Here is a 6,377-nt window from a genome sequence, read left to right on the forward strand (position 1 = left end):
AAAAAAAAAAAAAAAAAAAAGTGCATGAGCTATATCTGCATTTCCCCACATTCCTATAGAATTATGCATTTCTTATTTTTCTGAATTATGCATTTCTCTATATTTTTTCTGTAATTCAGCATTTTTCTGAGCCCCTATTCCAGTGACATGGTGAAGCTGAATCTTTGTCAATTCTGGGGCTCTATTTTTCTTAGGGGTCTTAAGTAGAGCTGAGACCTTTGAGGCCCCTTTTGCCCTCTTTGTAAGACATGCTTCTACTCTTACCAAGTCGCCTTCACCTCCTGCTCTCTGCTGCTCCAATACCACATGGGCATGCAAGAACCAGGCTGCAGCACCTGCCACCCCACCTCTGGGTGTGGCAATCTTGGTGGGACTAAGGCCTATAAGCTAAATTGTATCACAGCTATTTTCCTTCTCTGAGACCTTCCTTCTTCCCAAGGACCCTTCCCTGGGGTGTGTTTTGCAAGGCCTCCTTTGACATACACACACACACACACACACACACACACACACACACACACACCACCCTCTCTGTTCTCACCACTTTCCTTTTGGTCTTCATCTGCCCCTGAGCTGTAGAAGACTGTTTTCTAGTCTGAGCATGAAGAAAGCTGTTCTTAGAACATTTCCACCTAGTATTTTGTCTCTGCTGCCAAGTCCTCCCATTCTCCTAAGGGTCATGGGGCAGAGGAGGCTCACTGTTTCCCTGTATCCATTTGCCCCTTCTTCTTTTTAATGTTAGGCTACCACAATCCAATAAAGAAAGATTGGTCTTCAACAAATGGTACTGAGAAAACTGGATGCAAAAAGAATGTGTTGGACCCCTGCCTTGCAGCACATAAAAATATCTCAAAATGGATTGAAACAGAATCATATGCATTTGTCAAAACTCATCAAATTGTACACTTAAAATTGTTCAGTTTTATTGTATATAATATCTCAATAAAGCTTACAAAAAAGGAAATTAAAAAGTGAATCAAAGACCTGAATGTAAGAACTGAAACCATAAAACCCTTAGAAAAAAGCATAGGCACATATCTTGTAGAGTAGGCAAGGATTCGTAGATATGATACCAAAAGCACAAGCAACCAAAGGGGAGGAAAGCTAGATAAATTGTACTTCATCAACATTTAAAAATTCATGTTTCAATAACACTATCAATAAAATGAAAAGACAAGCCACAGAATGGGAGGAAATATTTGCACGTCATATCTCTGATAAGGGTCTAGTATCTAGAGTATATAAAGAACTCCTTAAACTCAACAACAAAAGGACAAATAACCCAATTTTTTAAATGGACAAAAGATTTGAATGGGCATTTCTCCAAAGAAGTTAGACAAATGGCAACAAACACATGAAACAATGCTCAGCATCAGTAGGAAAATGAACGTCAAAGCCACATTGAGACACCACTTCACACCTGCTAGGGTGGCTGTAATAAAGATGAAATGGCGAGGATATTGAAGCACTGGAGCCCTCTTGCATTGCTTCTGGGGAATGTAAGATGGTGCAGCCATTTTTGGAAACAAGTAGGCAGTTTCTCAAAAAGTTAAATATAAAACTACCATATGATCCATCTTCTACTCCTAGGTATATATCTAAGAGAACCGAAAACAAATGCTCAAACAAAAGATTATATTATGTTCAAAGCAGCATTATTCCTAGTAGCTAAAGGCTATAAACAACCCAAATGTCCACCAACTGATGAATGGATGGATGACATGGATATATGGAATATCTGTGTCAAGTAATTTTATTTAGCCATAAAAAGAGTGAAAAAGTGATATATAAATTATGTCTTTTTGGAGTATAAATATCTCAATTGTCTAAAATGATATTTCCTTTAGGAGTTATCCTCAGTTCAAAACTCACTTTCTGAAGTATCACATCTATCCACCTTTTAAAAGACATAAAATTATGAGAAGCTAGCACCAGAAACTAAGTGAACATTTCAGCTAAAGGCAAAGAGAAAGTTAAGGGTGTTTTCACAAGGAAATCCAAAGAAGACAACCAGAAGGAAACAAGTTCAACATGGCCATACCAATCTTGGTAAAAGAGCTAGAGTGGAAACTCAAGCTGCAGAGAAAGCGGGAGAAGGAAAGAAGACTCGGTTCAAACAGACAGCACAAGGAAACCCAGCACAAATTCTGGCTTTGGCATTATCTTGATAATCCTTATTTTTTGTCATAGGTGACGCTAATACTAGTCCTATTGTTGCAAAACGAGTCCAAATCCTACCAAGTTAAAAATCTCTCATTGACCTGTTGGGTGTAGGTGATACCTTTGTCCTCCCACACCAGGAGATCAGTTCTGGCAAGAGGGCTCCAATGCATCTTGATGGTGCTGTTGGTAGGATGTCCAGTGATGTTCTGCTGCTTGAGATACATGGTGGGAGGAGGGTGCCCTTCGTTCATTACTCAGTCAACATCTTGGCCTTGAAGAAGCAACACAGGTAGAAAACCTGCCAGATGTCTAGTCCAATGAAGCAGAACATAAAGAGACACAAGTACAGGACTCACGTGTTTGTTGATTCATTGGTATCACACATCTCCTCCTCTCTCTTCTTCATGTAGCAAAATCATTAACAATAGATTCTGAGAGGTCTAGGCATTGCAGTTCCACCTATAATGGCTTAAGCTTCTCAGCTTTCCAATCTCCTTGTAATTTTTTTTTTTTCCTCCACTCCATGCTTCATGTCTAGGATCACAAGTTGGTCAGGTATCCACCTTGTTTCCTTGCTCTCAAAACACACTTCAGACATGTCATAATCTTCCAGAGTAAAGGCAAATTTCCCTTCGGTTGCATCCTCCTTGGAGTAGAGAATGTGGCCAGCAGAATCTGTGACCTTGAGGTGTCTGTGCAGGCCGACAGTACCCCCACACTTGTTGGAGATCTTGTACATGCCCATTACTAGCAGGTCCTTGTGGATCTCCTCACGGAGGCACTTTCAGGAGTTAATGGGCAGGTGGAAGGAGATGGTGAGGACCAAGCTGGGGTTGAGCAGAAACAAAAACGGCCATGCCAACATTGTTACTGAAAAAAGAAAAAAAGAAGTGAAGAGTGAAGCACTGATGTAGCTATGCCATAGATAAACCATAAAATATGTGAAAGAAGCCAACACAGAAGGCTGCATGTGTAATAGCATTTATATGAAATGTCCAACAAAGGCAAACCCATAGAGACGGAATGTGAACTAGAGCTTTCCAGAGGCTGAGGGAAAGGGTGAGTGAGGAGTGACTGCTAAGGGGTACAGAGATTATTTATGGGGTGATAAAAATGTTCTGAAATTAGAACAGTGGTATTAGATAGGGGTGATGGATGCAAAACTCTGTAGATATACTTAAAACGACTGAATCACGGAAGTTTTAAAAGTGAATTTATAGTAAGTGAATTATACCTCAATTAAAAATGTTAACAAGTAATGACACTCCAAATTTTAGTTATGTACATAGTCACCCAGCTAATGACCACATATCCCAGCTTCTTTGTAATCAGAGTGGTCATGTGATTAAGCTTGGGCCAGTGAGATTTCAGAAGTGATGAGCAACAAGCTGCTGCCCCTGGAGTCCTTCTTCTCCTTCCCCTGGTCTGAAACGCAAACATGGAGGTGATCATTGTGTCACCAGGGGCTAGACAGAGGCAAAACCTGAGGATGGCAGAGCAACAAGATGGAAGGAACCTGGGTCTCCAGCTACTCTGATGGAGAAGAGCTGTCCTGCCAGCCCTGGGCTGCTCCTCACCAGACTGCTTCTTGAGGGGGAAATAAACCTTGATCTTATTTAAGCCAAAGCCATGAAGCGACTTATTTTTTCCCTCTGTTTCCTGCTTTGACATGTCCCTCCCTGAGGCAATGAGTGCAGAAATGACCTGATGACCTGAAGAGGAGAAGAGGCAAGAGAGGGCTTGATGGAAGTCTGTGGGCAAAAAATGGATCATTTTAAAAACAACATCCCACAGCAGTGCTTCTCATGGCTCTTAGGATGGAGTTCAGAATACTAAGTATGCCCCTCCAACGTGCCTGGGACTTGCAAGGCCAGATCCTGGATCAAGGGCAGGATGTGGCTTTGCCTTTGCTCCCAGTTTAGTGCAGGTTTTCCAGGTACTTGCATGGAATCACCACTTCATAACACTTTCCACTTTGTCTAATTTGTACATTCATTTGTGTTTCCTCTTGGTTGATGTCTATCTTCTCCATGAGGCTGTTTAATAGACCATGGCGAGCACTTGGTGCATGATAAATGCTTCATACTATTTGTTGAAAAAAAAATTAAACGAATGAGGGAAGGTATTGTAAATTAGGGGCTTTTATTAGTCTGAACTCTTGACTTTAAGTGACAGAATTACAACTCTAATGCACAGGCAAAAACAAGGTGGTATGGCTGATATAACTGGGAAGTATAAGGCTCTAGACAGAGACAATAAAACCAGTCTCTCTACATTACTGTCTCTACTGTCCTTAAGTGGGCTTCTTACAAGGTGGCACAGAAATTGCTGCTCCTCTCAGGCTCTTGTCCTCCAGTTGGGCTACCTACCTTGGGGGAAAAAAAGGACTTTTAAATTTCCCAGTGCTACCAGCAAGAGTCCCAGAATTTACTCTAACTGGTCCAGTGTGTGTCATGTGATTACCAATGATCCAATCACTGAGGCCAAGGACATCTGGTACTGTCTTATTTTTGAAGTGATGTTTGAGCCCACACTAAATTTAGGATAGAGGAAATTTGTGAAAGTGGAGATGGGGAAAGGGCTTTCTTGGGAATGTTTGAGGATAGGCACAGTGAGTGGGGCAAACACAAAGCCTATATTAGGAGTATAGGTTCATGAGAAAGGCAGCCTAGAGTCATGACTAGAACTCAAGATGTGGTGTTAGCAGGCCTACATGAAGTGAGCAGAAGTTCTGCCACTTTCTAGTTGGGGTATCTTGGTTAAGTCTTAATTTTGCCTAGCCTTGATTTCTTCACCCATAAAATGGGGATTAAAAAAATCCTAAGTGAGAGGGGTTTTGTGAGAATTTCATGAGACAAAGTACATGAAAGAACTTTGCAGTCAAGAAAGTGGACAAAGATAGAAGCCAACATGAAGCTGCAAAGGTGGGGGAATCAGGTGGTAAAGTCCTTGGATGCTATGAGAAGGTGTTAGGAGAAGGAATGTATTTATTGGTTTCTGTCCATTGCATGTGATAGATGATCACTTATAAGTTTCTTTGTCAATGATAATTATTTTCTCATACAACGTGAAGCCCAGAGGATTGGGCAGCTCCAACTTTGGATAAGTTAGTGGCTCACAGTTGCCAGCAGGAATGGAACCAAAACGGGGCAGGTGCCGTTCATCTTCCTCTTACAATCCTCAGCATGTTCATGGTCATGAATTGACTGCTTTGGTTACAGGCGCCAAGAGCAGACAAGATACATCTGGCAAAGAAGATGTGCATCTTCTCTACCATCACAGGAAAGCTGTCAGTTGGGGTTCTTATTTGCAAGCAATTCAAAGAGACTCCATGTAACTTAAGCTCATACCATCTCCACAAAGGGAATTTTTGCAATGATGTATTAGTTAAAATCATATTTTCTGCAAGAAATAGACAATCTCAAAATAATGATGGTTTAAATAAGATGGGAATGTATTTCTTATTTTTGAGAAGTCCTTAGGTGGACAATCCACAGCTGCTGTGGATTTGCAGAGTCCTAGAGACCCAGGCTCTTTCCAACTCAACTCTGCCATCCCAGATGAAGGTCTTTAGTCTGTGGCTCAAGATGGCAGCTAGAGCTCTGCCACCATGTCCACGTGTCAGGCAGCAGGATGGGGAAAGGAGAAAGAAGAAGGGCAAATTCCAAATGAAAACATATGTTCACACAAAGACCTATATGAGAACAGTTAGGGATACTTTCTTCATATTGCCTAAGATGGAAAGCAACACAATTGTCTGTCAACTGGTCAGTGGATGAACACACTGTGGTTGATCTGTGCAATGGAATACTACTCAGCAATAAAAGGGATAGAGTTACTGCTCATGAAACAGTACAAATGAGTTAGAAAGCATCATGCAAGGCAGAAGCTGCACGACTTTTATGACCTAGCCTTGAGTGACACATAGCATAATTTCCACCACACCGTCATGATAGGACTGGTCAAAACAGAGTCAAGTGGTGGATCAAAGGGAGGCAGTGTCAAGGAATTTTCATCAATGTTTAAAAATTACCACAGTGTTATCTTGGACCAGAGGTAGAGATGGATGGTTAATGGTGTTAGATGATGCTGAGTGGACAAACAGATGGAGGCGAAGGGAGAAATTACCAGATTCAACAATTAATCCATCCCCATAGAATTATCTCAAGAGCTTAAGTGGGAGGTGGGAAAGCTGACCATCAGTGTAGGCTGCA

General features: G+C 41.4%; 1 pseudogene; it reads right to left on the bottom strand.

Annotated features, from left to right (window-relative positions):
- Positions 1-1,807: 1,807 nt before the first annotated feature.
- On the bottom strand, positions 1,808-3,028 carry LOC119468605 (annotated as a pseudogene).
- Positions 3,029-6,377: the final 3,349 nt, after the last annotated feature.

This window comes from Cebus imitator, unplaced genomic scaffold (genome assembly GCF_001604975.1).
Source record: "Cebus imitator isolate Cc_AM_T3 unplaced genomic scaffold, Cebus_imitator-1.0 Scaffold457, whole genome shotgun sequence".
Lineage (NCBI taxonomy): Eukaryota > Metazoa > Chordata > Mammalia > Primates > Cebidae > Cebus > Cebus imitator.